Here is a 14,574-nt window from a genome sequence, read left to right as displayed (position 1 = left end):
AGCTCCCGTTTCCAAAAAAAATCGTCCAAAACTAAAATTACAGAATTTCGACCCAGCCCATCACAAATTATCTTTCGATTGCTCTATTTCCTCAACCAAGCCTCCAAACATTATGCGGTTTTCACTGTAAAACAGAGCATCGACCCACCTTTCAATTAATGCATTAATCTCAAAAATGATTTTTTGTTCAGTTTTTCGAGAAAATCGTAGGCTAACCCCTTGCCGAAAAAAAGTAGTATTTTCAAAACTTTTTGCCATCCAATCAAAATATACATCAAAAGAAAGGTATTTAAATGCCCTGCCCACAACTGCAAACCAAAATGTTCTACGAGCTCTCGTTTCCGAAAAATTCGTCCAAAAGTAAAATTACAGAATTTCGACCCAGCCCATCACAAATTATCTTTCGATTGCTCTATTTCCTTAACCAAGCCTCCAAACATGATGCGGTTTTCACTATAATACAGATCATCGACCCACCTTTCAATTGATCCATAAATCTCAAAAATGATTTTTTGTTCAGTTTCTCGGGAAAATCGTGGGCTAACCCCTTGCCGAAAAAAAGTAGTATTTTCAAAACTTTTTCCCACCCAATCAAAATATACATCAAAAGAAAGGTATTTAGATGCTCTGCCCACAACTGCAAACCAAAATGTTCTACGAGCTCTCGTTTCCGAAAAATTCGCCCTAAAGTAAAATTGCAGAATTTTAAACCGTGGGCTAACCCCTTGCCGAAAAAAAGTAGTATTTTCAAAACTTTTTCCCACCCAATCGAAATATACATCAAAAGAAAGGTATTTAAATGCTCTGCCCGCAACTGCAAACCAAAATGTTCTACGAGCTCTCGTTTCCGAAAAATTCGCCCTAAAGTAAAATTACAGAATTTCGACCCAGCCCATCACAAATTATCTTTCGATTGCTCTATTTCCTCAACCAAGCCTCCAAATATGATGCGGTTTTCACTATAATACAGAGCATCGACCCACCTTTCAATTGATGCTTCAATCTCAAAAATGATTTTTTGTTCAGTTTCTCGGGAAAATCGTGGGCTAACCCCTTGCCGAAAAAAAGTACTATTTTCAAAACTTTTTCCCACCCAATCAAAATATACATCAAAAGAGAGGTATCTTGATGCGATGCTCTGCCCACAACTGCAAACCAAAATGTTCTACGAGCTCTTGTTTCCGAAAAATTCGTCCAAAATTAAAATTACAGAATTTCGACAGAGCCCATCACAAATTGTCTTTCGATTGCTCTATTTCCTCAACCAAGCCTCCAAACATGATGCGGTTTTCACTATAATACAGTGCATCGACCCACCTTTCAATTGATGCATAAATCTCAAAAACGATTTTTTGTTCAGTTTATCGAGAAAATCGTGGGCTAACCCCTTGCCGAAAAAAAGTAGTATTTTCAAAACTTTTTCCCACCCAATCAATATATACATCAAAAGAAAGGTATTTCGATGCTCTGCCCATAACTGCAAACCAAAATGTTCTACGAGCTCTCGTTTCCGAAAAATTCGTCCAAAAGTAAAATGACAGAATTTCGACCCAGCCCATCACAAATTATCTTTCGATTGCTCTATTTCCTCAACCAAGCCTCCAAACATGATGCGGTTTTCACTATAATACAGAGCATCGACCCACCTTTCAATTGATGCATAAATCTCAAAAATGATTTTTTGTTCAGTTTATCGAGAAAATCGTGGGCTAACCCCTTGCCGAAAAAAAGTAGTATTTTCAAATATTTTTCCCATCCTATCAAAACATACATCAAAAGAAAGGTATTTCGATGCTCTGCCCACAACAGCAAACCAAAATGTTCTACGAGCTCCCGTTTCCAAAAAAAATCGTCCAAAACTAAAATTACAGAATTTCGACCCAGCCCATCACAAATTATCTTTCGATTGCTCTATTTCCTCAACCAAGCCTCCAAACATTATGCGGTTTTCACTGTAAAACAGAGCATCGACCCACCTTTCAATTAATGCATTAATCTCAAAAATGATTTTTTGTTCAGTTTTTCGAGAAAATCGTAGGCTAACCCCTTGCCGAAAAAAAGTAGTATTTTCAAAACTTTTTGCCATCCAATCAAAATATACATCAAAAGAAAGGTATTTAAATGCCCTGCCCACAACTTTTTATTTTCAAATACAAATGTCACTAGTTATTCTTTCTATATTTTTGAATTTGTTATATTATTATATAAGCACAAAGTTTGTAAGATAAGAATAATGAAATAAAGAAAAAAAAAAAAAAAAAAAAAAACTGCAAACCAAAATGTTCTACGAGCTCTCGTTTCCGAAAAATTCGTCCCAAATTAAAATTACAGAATTTCGACCCAGCCCATCACAAATTATCTTTCGATTGCTCTATTTCCTCAACCAAGCCTCCAATCATGATGCGGTTTTCACTATAATACAGAGCATCGACCCACCTTTCAATTGATGCATAAATCTCAAAAACTGTTTTTTGTTCAGTTTCTTGGGAAAATCGTGGGCTAACTCCTTGCCGAAAAAAAGTAGTATTTTCAAAACTTTTTCCCACCCAATCAAAATATGCATCAAAAGAAATGTATTTAGATGCTCTGCCCACAACTGCAAACCAAAATGTTCTACGAGCTCTCGTTTCCGAAAAATTCGCCCTAAAGTAAAATTACAGAATTTCGACCCAGCCCATCACAAATTATCTTTCGATTGCTCTATTTCCTCAACCAAGCCTCCAAATATGATGCGGTTTTCACTATAATACAGAGCATCGACCCACCTTTCAATTGATGCATAACTCTCAAAAATTATTTTTTGTTCAGTTTCTCGGGAAAATCGTGGGCTAACCCCTTGCCGAAAAAAAGTAGTATTTTCAAAACTTTTTCCCACCCAATCAAAATATACATCAAAAGAAAGGTATTTAAATGCTCTGCCCACATCTGCAAACTAAAATGTTCTACGACCTCTCGTTTCCGAAAAATTCGCCCTAAAGTAAAATTACAGAATTTCGACCCAGCCCATCACAAATTATCTTTCGATTGCTCTATTTCCTTAACCAAGCCTCCAAACATGATGCGGTTTTCACTATAATACAGATCATCGACCCACCTTTCAATTGATCCATAAATCTCAAAAATGATTTTTTGTTCAGTTTCTCGGGAAAATCGTGGGCTAACCCCTTGCCGAAAAAAAGTAGTATTTTCAAAACTTTTTCCCACCCAATCAAAATATACATCAAAAGAAAGGTATTTAGATGCTCTGCCCACAACTGCAAACCAAAATGTTCTACGAGCTCTCGTTTCCGAAAAATTCGCCCTAAAGTAAAATTACAGAATATTGACCCAGCCCATCACAAATTATCTTTAGATTGCTCTATTTCCTCAACCAAGCCTCCAAACATGATGCGGTTTTCACTATAATACAGAGCATCGACCCACCTTTCAATTGATGCATAAATCTCAAAAATGATTTTTTGTTCAGTTTCTCGGGAAAATCGTGGGCTAACCCCTTGCCGAAAAAAAGTAGTATTTTCAAAACTTTTTTCCACCCAATCAAAATATACATCAAAAGAAATTTATTTAGATGCTCTGCCCACAACTGCAAACCAAAATGTTCTACGAGCTCTCGTTTCCGAAAAATTCGCCCTAAAGTAAAATTACAGAATTTCGACCCAGCCCATCACAAATTATCTTTCGATTGCTCTATTTCCCCAACCAAGCCTCCAAACATGATGCCGTTTTCACTATAATACAGAGCATCGACCCACCTTTCAATTGATGCATAAATCTCAAAAACGATTTTTTCTTCAGTTTTTCTGCAAACCAAAATGTTCTACGAGCTCTCGTTTCCGAAAAATTCGCCCTAAAGTAAAATTACAGAATTTCGACCCAGCCCATCACAAATTATCTTTCGATTGCTCTATTTCCTCAACCAAGCCTCCAAACATGATGCGGTTTTCACTATAATACAGAGCATCGACCCACCTTTCAATTGATGCGTAAATCTCAAAAATGATTTTTTGTTCAGTTTTTCGAGAAAATCGTGGGCTAACCCCTTGCCGAAAAAAGTAGTATTTTCAAAACTTTTTCCCACCCAATCAAAATATACATCAAAAGAAAGGTATTTAGATGCTCTGCCCACAACTGCAAACCAAATGTTCTACGATCTTTCGATTGCTCTATTTCCTCAAACAAGCCTCCAAACATGATGCGGTTTTCACTATAATACAGAGCATCGACCAACCTTTCAATTGATGCGTAAATCTCAAAAATGATTTTTTGTTCAGTTTTTCGAGAAAATCGTGGGCTAACCCCTTGCCGAAAAAAAAGTTGTATTTTCAAAACTTTTTCCCACCCAATCAAAATATACATCAAAAGAAAGGTATTTAGATGCTCTGCCCACAACTGCAAACCAAAATGTTCTACGAGCTCTCGTTTCCGAAAAATTCGTCCCAAATTAAAATTACAGAATTTCGACCCAGCCCATCACAAATTATCTTTCGATTGCTCTATTTCCTCAACCAAGCCTCCAATCATGATGCGGTTTTCACTATAATACAGAGCATCGACCCACCTTTCAATTGATGCATAAATCTCAAAAACTGTTTTTTGTTCAGTTTCTTGGGAAAATCGTGGGCTAACTCCTTGCCGAAAAAAAGTAGTATTTTCAAAACTTTTTCCCACCCAATCAAAATATGCATCAAAAGAAATGTATTTAGATGCTCTGCCCACAACTGCAAACCAAAATGTTCTACGAGCTCTCGTTTCCGAAAAATTCGCCCTAAAGTAAAATTACAGAATTTCGACCCAGCCCATCACAAATTATCTTTCGATTGCTCTATTTCCTCAACCAAGCCTCCAAATATGATGCGGTTTTCACTATAATACAGAGCATCGACCCACCTTTCAATTGATGCATAACTCTCAAAAATTATTTTTTGTTCAGTTTCTCGGGAAAATCGTGGGCTAACCCCTTGCCGAAAAAAAGTAGTATTTTCAAAACTTTTTCCCACCCAATCAAAATATACATCAAAAGAAAGGTATTTAGATGCTCTGCCCACAACTGCAAACCAAAATGTTCTACGAGCTCTCGTTTCCGAAAAATTCGCCCTAAAGTAAAATTACAGAATTTCGACCCAGCCCATCACAAATTATCTTTCGATTGCTCTATTTCCTCAACCAAGCCTCCAAACATGATGCGGTTTTCACTATAATACAGAGCATCGACCCACCTTTCAATTGATGCATAAATCTCAAAAATGAATTTTTCTTCAGTTTTTCGAGAAAATCGTGGGCTAACCCCTTGCCGAAAAAAAGTAGTATTTTCAAAACTTTTTCCCACCCAATCAAAATATACATCAAAAGAAAGGTATTTAAATGCTCTGCCCACATCTGCAAACTAAAATGTTCTACGACCTCTCGTTTCCGAAAAATTCGCCCTAAAGTAAAATTACAGAATTTCGACCCAGCCCATCACAAATTATCTTTCGATTGCTCTATTTCCTTAACCAAGCCTCCAAACATGATGCGGTTTTCACTATAATACAGATCATCGACCCACCTTTCAATTGATCCATAAATCTCAAAAATGATTTTTTGTTCAGTTTCTCGGGAAAATCGTGGGCTAACCCCTTGCCGAAAAAAAGTAGTATTTTCAAAACTTTTTCCCACCCAATCAAAATATACATCAAAAGAAAGGTATTTAGATGCTCTGCCCACAACTGCAAACCAAAATGTTCTACGAGCTCTCGTTTCCGAAAAATTCGCCCTAAAGTAAAATTACAGAATATTGACCCAGCCCATCACAAATTATCTTTAGATTGCTCTATTTCCTCAACCAAGCCTCCAAACATGATGCGGTTTTCACTATAATACAGAGCATCGACCCACCTTTCAATTGATGCATAAATCTCAAAAATGATTTTTTGTTCAGTTTCTCGGGAAAATCGTGGGCTAACCCCTTGCCGAAAAAAAGTAGTATTTTCAAAACTTTTTTCCACCCAATCAAAATATACATCAAAAGAAATTTATTTAGATGCTCTGCCCACAACTGCAAACCAAAATGTTCTACGAGCTCTCGTTTCCGAAAAATTCGCCCTAAAGTAAAATTACAGAATTTCGACCCAGCCCATCACAAATTATCTTTCGATTGCTCTATTTCCCCAACCAAGCCTCCAAACATGATGCCGTTTTCACTATAATACAGAGCATCGACCCACCTTTCAATTGATGCATAAATCTCAAAAACGATTTTTTCTTCAGTTTTTCTGCAAACCAAAATGTTCTACGAGCTCTCGTTTCCGAAAAATTCGCCCTAAAGTAAAATTACAGAATTTCGACCCAGCCCATCACAAATTATCTTTCGATTGCTCTATTTCCTCAACCAAGCCTCCAAACATGATGCGGTTTTCACTATAATACAGAGCATCGACCCACCTTTCAATTGATGCGTAAATCTCAAAAATGATTTTTTGTTCAGTTTTTCGAGAAAATCGTGGGCTAACCCCTTGCCGAAAAAAGTAGTATTTTCAAAACTTTTTCCCACCCAATCAAAATATACATCAAAAGAAAGGTATTTAGATGCTCTGCCCACAACTGCAAACCAAATGTTCTACGATCTTTCGATTGCTCTATTTCCTCAAACAAGCCTCCAAACATGATGCGGTTTTCACTATAATACAGAGCATCGACCAACCTTTCAATTGATGCGTAAATCTCAAAAATGATTTTTTGTTCAGTTTTTCGAGAAAATCGTGGGCTAACCCCTTGCCGAAAAAAAAGTTGTATTTTCAAAACTTTTTCCCACCCAATCAAAATATACATCAAAAGAAAGGTATTTAGATGCTCTGCCCACAACTGCAAACCAAAATGTTCTACGAGCTCTCGTTTCCGAAAAATTCGTCCCAAATTAAAATTACAGAATTTCGACCCAGCCCATCACAAATTATCTTTCGATTGCTCTATTTCCTCAACCAAGCCTCCAAACATGATGCGGTTTTCACTATAATACAGAGCATCGACCCACCTTTCAATTGATGCTTCAATCTCAAAAATGATTTTTGGTTCAGTTTCTTGGGAAAATCGTGGGCTAACTCCTTGCCGAAAAAAAGTAGTATTTTCAAAACTTTTTCCCACCCAATCAAAATATGCATCAAAAGAAATGTATTTAGATGCTCTGCCCACAACTGCAAACCAAAATGTTCTACGAGCTCTCGTTTCCGAAAAATTCGCCCTAAAGTAAAATTGCAGAATTTTGACCCGTGGGCTAACCCCTTGCCGAAAAAAAGTAGTATTTTCAAAACTTTTTCCCACCCAATCGAAATATACATCAAAAGAAAGGTATTTAAATGCTCTGCCCGCAACTGCAAACCAAAATGTTCTACGAGCTCTCGTTTCCGAAAAATTCGCCCTAAAGTAAAATTACAGAATTTCGACCCAGCCCATCACAAATTATCTTTCGATTGCTCTATTTCCTTAACCAAGCCTCCAAACATGATGCGGTTTTCACTATAATACAGAGCATCGACCCACCTTTCAATTGATGCATAACTCTCAAAAATTATTTTTTGTTCAGTTTCTCGGGAAAATCGTGGGCTAACCCCTTGCCGAAAAAAAGTAGTATTTTCAAAACTTTTTCCCACCCAATCAAAATATACATCAAAAGAAAGGTATTTAAATGCTCTGCCCACATCTGCAAACCAAAATGTTCTACGACCTCTCGTTTCCGAAAAATTCGCCCTAAAGTAAAATTACAGAATTTCGACCCAGCCCATCACAAATTATCTTTCGATTGCTCTATTTCCTTAACCAAGCCTCCAAACATGATGCGGTTTTCACTATAATACAGATCATCGACCCACCTTTCAATTGATGCATAAATCTCAAAAATGATTTTTTGTTCAGTTTCTCGGGAAAATCGTGGGCTAACCCCTTGCCGAAAAAAAGTAGTATTTTCAAAACTTTTTTCCACCCAATCAAAATATACATCAAAAGAAATTTATTTAGATGCTCTGCCCACAACTGCAAACCAAAATGTTCTACGAGCTCTCGTTTCCGAAAAATTCGCCCTAAAGTAAAATTACAGAATTTCGACCCAGCCCATCACAAATTATCTTTCGATTACTCTATTTCCTCAACCAAGCCTCCAAACATGATGCGGTTTTCACAATAATACAGAGCATCGACCCACCTTTCAATTGATGCGTAAATCTCAAAAATGATTTTTTGTTCAGTTTTTCGAGAAAATCGTGGGCTAACCCCTTGCCGAAAAAAAGTAGTATTTTCAAAACTTTTTCCCACCCAATCAAAATATACATCAAAAGAAAGGTATTTAGATGCTCTGCCCACAACTGCAAACCAAAATGTTCTACGAGCTCTCGTTTCCGAAAAATTCGCCCTAAGGTAAAATTACAGAATTTCGACCCAGCCCATCACAAATTATCTTTCGATTGCTCTATTTCCTTAACCAAGCCTCCAAACATGATGCGGTTTTCACTATAATACAGATCATCGACCCACCTTTCGATTGATGCATTATTCTCAAAAATGATTTTTTGTTCAGTTTCTCGGGAAAATCGTGGGCTAACCCCTTGCCGAAAAAAAGTAGTATTTTCAAAACTTTTTCCCACCCAATCAAAATATACATCAAAAGAAAGGTATTTAAATGCTCTGCCCACATCTGCAAACCAAAATGTTCTACGAGCTCTCGTTTCCGAAAAATTCGCCCTAAAGTAAAATTACAGAATTTCGACCCAGCCCATCACAAATTATCTTTCGATTGCTCTATTTCTTTAACCAAGCCTCCAAACATGATGCGGTTTTCACTATAATACAGATCATCGACCCACCTTTCAATTGATGCATAAATCTCAAAAATGATTTTTTGTTCAGTTTCTCGGGAAAATCGTGGGCTAACCCCTTGCCGAAAAAAAGTAGTATTTTCAAAACTTTTTTCCACCCAATCAAAATATACATCAAAAGAAATTTATTTAGATGCTCTGCCCACAACTGCAAACCAAAATGTTCTACGAGCTCTCGTTTCCGAAAAATTCGCCCTAAAGTAAAATTACAGAATTTCGACCCAGCCCATCACAAATTATCTTTCGATTGCTCTATTTCCTCAACCAAGCCTCCAAACATGATGCGGTTTTCACTATAATACAGAGCATCGACCCACCTTTCAATTGATGCATAAATCTCAAAAACGATTTTTTCTTCAGTTTTTCTGCAAACCAAAATGTTCTACGAGCTCTCGTTTCCGAAAAATTCGCCCTAAAGTAAAATTACAGAATTTCGACCCAGCCCATCACAAATTATCTTTCGATTGCTCTATTTCCTTAACCAAGCCTCCAAACATGATGCGGTTTTCACTATAATACAGAGCATCGACCCACCTTTCAATTGATGCGTAAATCTCAAAAATGATTTTTTGTTCAGTTTTTCGAGAAAATCGTGGGCTAACCCCTTGCCGAAAAAAAAGTAGTATTTTCAAACCTTTATCCCACCCAATCAAAATATACATCAAAAGAAAGGTATTTAGATGCTCTGCCCACAACTGCAAACCAAAATGTTCTACGAGCTCTCGTTTCCGAAAAATTCGCCCTAAGGTAAAATTACAGAATTTCGACCCAGCCCATCACAAATTATCTTTCGATTGCTCTATTTCCTCAACCAAGCCTCCAAACATGATGCGGTTTTCACTATAATACAGAGCATCGACCCACCTTTCAATTGATGTATAAAACTCAAAAATGATTTTTTGTTCAGTTTTTCGAGAAAATCGTGGGCTTACCCCTTGCCGAAAAAACGTAGTTAAAAATGCGCCCTAAAGTAAAATTACAGAATTTCGACCCAGCCCATCACAAATTATCTTTCGATTGCTCTATTTCCTCAACCAAGCCTCCAAACATTATGCGGTTTTCACTATAATACAGAGCATCGACCCACCTTTCAATTGATGCGTAAATCTCAAAAATGATTTTTTGTTCAGTTTTTCGAGAAAATCGTGGGCTAACCCCTTGCCGAAAAAAAGTACTATTTTCAAAACTTTTTCCCACCCAATCAAAATATACATCAAAAGAAAGGTATTTAGATGCTCTGCCCACAACTGCAAACCAAAATGTTCTACGAGCTCTCGTTTCCGAAAAATTCGCCCTAAAGTAAAATTACAGAATTTCGACCCAGTCCATCACAAATTATCTTTCGATTGCTCTATTTCCTCAACCAAGCCTCCAAACATGATGCGGTTTTCACTATAATACAGAGCATCGACCCACCTTTCAATTGATGCTTAAATCTCAAAAATGATTTTTTCTTCAGTTTTTCTGCAAACCAAAATGTTCTACGAGCTCTCGTTTCCGAAAAATTCGCCCTAAAGTAAAATTACAGAATTTCGACCCAGCCCATCACAAATTATCTTTCGATTGCTCTATTTCCTTAACCAAGCCTCCAAACATGATGCGGTTTTCACTATAATACAGAGCATCGACCCACCTTTCAATTGATGCGTAAATCTCAAAAATGATTTTTTGTTCAGTTTTTCGAGAAAATCGTGGGCTAACCCCTTGCCGAAAAAAAAGTAGTATTTTCAAAACTTTTTCCCACCCAATCAAAATATACATCAAAAGAAAGGTATTTAGATGCTCTGCCCACAACTGCAAACCAAAATGTTCTACGAGCTCTCGTTTCCGAAAAATTCGCCCTAAAGTAAAATCACAGAATTTCGACCCAGCCCATCACAAATTATCTTTCGATTGCTCTATTTCCTCAACCAAGCCTCCAAACATGATGCGGTTTTCACTATAATACAGAGCATCGACCCACCTTTCAATTGATGCGTAAATCTCAAAAATGATTTTTTGTTCAGTTTTTCGAGAAAATCGTGGGCTAACCCCTTGCCGAAAAAAAGTACTATTTTCAAAACTTTTTCCCACCCAATGAAAATATACATCAAAAGAAAGGTATTTAGATGCTCTGCCCACAACTGCAAACCAAAATGTTCTACGAGCTCTAGTTTCCGAAAAATTCTCCCTAAAGTAAAATTACAGAATTTCGACCCAGCCCATCACAAATTATCTTTCGATTGCTCTATTTCCTCAACCAAGCCTCAAAACATGATGCGGTTTTCACTATAATACAGAGCATCGACCCACCTTTCAATTGATGCTTAAATCTCAAAAATGATTTTTTTTTCAGTTTTTCGAGAAAATCGTGGGCTAACCCCTTGCCGAAAAAAAGTAGTATTTTCAAAACTTTTTCCCACCCAATCAAAATATACATCAAAAGAAAGGTATTTAAATGCTCTGCCCACAACTGCAAACCAAAATGTTCTACGAACTCTCGTTTCCGAAAAATTCGCCCTAAAGTAAAATTACAGAATTTCGACCCAGCCCATCACAAATTATCTTTCGATTGCTCTATTTCCTCAACCAAGCCTCCAAACATGATGCGGTTTTCACTATAATACAGAGCATCGACCCACCTTTCAATTGATGTATAAAACTCAAAAATGATTTTTTGTTCAGTTTTTCGAGAAAATCGTGGGCTAACCCCTTGCCGAAAAAACGTAGTTAAAAATGCGCCCTAAAGTAAAATTACAGAATTTCGACCCAGCCCATCACAAATTATCTTTCGATTGCTCTATTTCCTCAACCAAGCCTCCAAACATGATGCGGTTTACACTATAATACAGAGCATCGACCCACCTTTCAATTGATGCGTAAATCTCAAAAATGATTTTTTGTTCAGTTTTTCGAGAAAATCGTGGGCTAACCCCTTGCCGAAAAAAAGTACTATTTTCAAAACTTTTTCCCACCCAATCAAAATATACATCAAAAGAAAGGTATTTAGATGCTCTGCCCACAACTGCAAACCAAAATGTTCTACGAGCTCTCGTTTCCGAAAAATTCGCCCTAAGGTAAAATTACAGAATTTCGACTCAGCCCATCACAAATTATCTTTCGATTGCTCTATTTCCTCAACCAAGCCTCCAAACATGATGCGGTTTTCACTATAATACAGAGCATCGACCCACCTTTCAATTGATGCGTAAATCTCAAAAATGATTTTTTGTTCAGTTTTTCGAGAAAATCGTGGGCTAACCCCTTGCCGAAAAAAAGTATTTTTTTCAAAACTTTTTCCCACCCAATGAAAATATACATCAAAAGAAAGGTATTTAGATGCTCTGCCCACAACTGCAAACCAAAATGTTCTACGAGCTCTAGTTTCCGAAAAATTCTCCCTAAAGTAAAATTACAGAATTTCGACCCAGCCCATCACAAATTATCTTTCGATTGCTCTATTTCCTCAACCAAGCCTCCAAACATGATGCGGTTTTCACTATAATACAGAGCATCGACCCACCTTTCAATTGATGCTTAAATCTCAAAAATGATTTTTTGTTCAGTTTTTCGAGAAAATCGTGGGCTAACCCCTTGCCGAAAAAAAGTAGTATTTTCAAAACATTTTCCCACCCAATCAAAATATACATCAAAAGAAAGGTATTTAAATGCTCTGCCCACAACTGCAAACCAAAATGTTCTACGAACTCTCGTTTCCGAAAAATTCGCCCTAAAGTAAAATTACAGAATTTCGACCCAGCCCATCACAAATTATCTTTCGATTGCTCTATTTCCTCAACCAAGCCTCCAAACATGATGCGGTTTTCACTATAATACAGAGCATCGACCCACCTTTCAATTGATGCGTAAATCTCAAAAATGATTTTTTGTTCAGTTTTTCGAGAAAATCGTGGGCTAACCCCTTGCCGAAAAAAAGTACTATTTTCAAAACTTTTTCCCACCCAATCAAAATATACATCAAAAGAAAGGTATTTAGATGCTCTGCCCACAACTGCAAACCAAAATGTTCTACGAGCTCTCGTTTCCGAAAAATTCGCCCTAAAGTAAAATTACAGAATTTCGACCCAGCCCATCACAAATTATCTTTCGATTGCTCTATTTGCTCAACCAAGCCTCCAAACATGATGCGGTTTTCACTATAATACAGAGCATCGACCCACCTTTCAATTGATGCATAAATCTCAAAAATGATTTTTTGTTCAGTTTTTCGAGAAAATCGTGGGCTAACCCCTTGCCGAAAAAAAGTACTATTTTCAAAACTTTTTCCCACCCCATCAAAATATACATCAAAAGAAAGGTATTTAGATGCTCTGCCCACAACTGCAAACCAAAATGTTCTACGAGCTCTCGTTTCCGAAAAATTCGCCCTAAAGTAAAATTACAGAATTTCGACCCAGTCCATCACAAATTATCTTTCGATTGCTCTATTTCCTCAACCAAGCCTCCAAACATGATGCGGTTTTCACTATAATACAGAGCATCGACCCACCTTTCAATTGATGCTTAAATCTCAAAAATGATTTTTTGTTCAGTTTTTCGAGAAAATCGTGGGCTAACCCCTTGCCGAAAAAAAAGTAGTATTTTCAAAACTTTTTCCCACCCAATCAAAATATACATCAAAAGAAAGGTATTTAAATGCTCTGCCCACAACTGCAAACCAAAATGTTCTACGAACTCTCGTTTCCGAAAAATTCGCCCTAAAGTAAAATTACAGAATTTCGACCCAGCCCATCACAAATTATCTTTCGATTGCTCTATTTCCTCAACCAAGCCTCCAAACATGATGCGGTTTTCACTATAATACAGAGCATCGACCCACCTTTCAATTGATGCGTAAATCTCAAAAATGATTTTTTGTTCAGTTTTTCGAGAAAATCGTGGGCTAACCCCTTGCCGAAAAAAAGTACTATTTTCAAAACTTTTTCCCACCCAATCAAAATATACATCAAAAGAAAGGTATTTAGATGCTCTGCCCACAACTGCAAACCAAAATGTTCTACGAGCTCTCGTTTCCGAAAAATTCGCCCTAAAGTAAAATTACAGAATTTCGACCCAGCCCATCACAAATTATCTTTCGATTGCTCTATTTCCTCAACCAAGCCTCCAAACATGATGCGGTTTTCACTATAATACAGAGCATCGACCCACCTTTCAATTGATGCGTAAATCTCAAAAATGATTTTTTGTTCAGTTTTTCGAGAAAATCGTGGGCGATTGCCGAAAAAAAGTAGTATTTTCAAAACTTTTTCCCACCCAATCAAAATATACATCAAAAGAAAGGTATTTAGATGCTCTGCCCACAACTGCAAACCAAAATGTTCTACGAGCTCTCGTTTCCGAAAAATTCGCCCTAAAGTAAAATTACAGAATTTCGACCCAGCCCATCACAAATTATCTTTCGATTGCTCTATTTCCTCAACCAAGCCTCCAAACATGATGCGGTTTTCACTATAATACAGAGCATCGACCCACCTTTCAATTGATGCGTAAATCTCAAAAATGATTTTTTGTTCAGTTTTTCGAGAAAATCGTAGGCTAACCACTTGCCGAAAAAAAGTACTATTTTCAAAACTTTTTCCCACCCAATCAAAATATACATCAAAAGAAAGGTATTTAGATGCTCTGCCCACAACTGCAAACCAAAATGTTCTACGAGCTCTCGTTTCCGAAAAATTCGCCCTAAAGTAAAATTACAGAATTTCGACCCAGCCCATCACAAATTATCTTTCGA

This window comes from Eupeodes corollae, chromosome 1 (assembly GCF_945859685.1).
Source record: "Eupeodes corollae chromosome 1, idEupCoro1.1, whole genome shotgun sequence".
NCBI classification, from domain to species: domain Eukaryota; kingdom Metazoa; phylum Arthropoda; class Insecta; order Diptera; family Syrphidae; genus Eupeodes; species Eupeodes corollae.
This window is presented reverse-complemented; position numbering follows the sequence as displayed.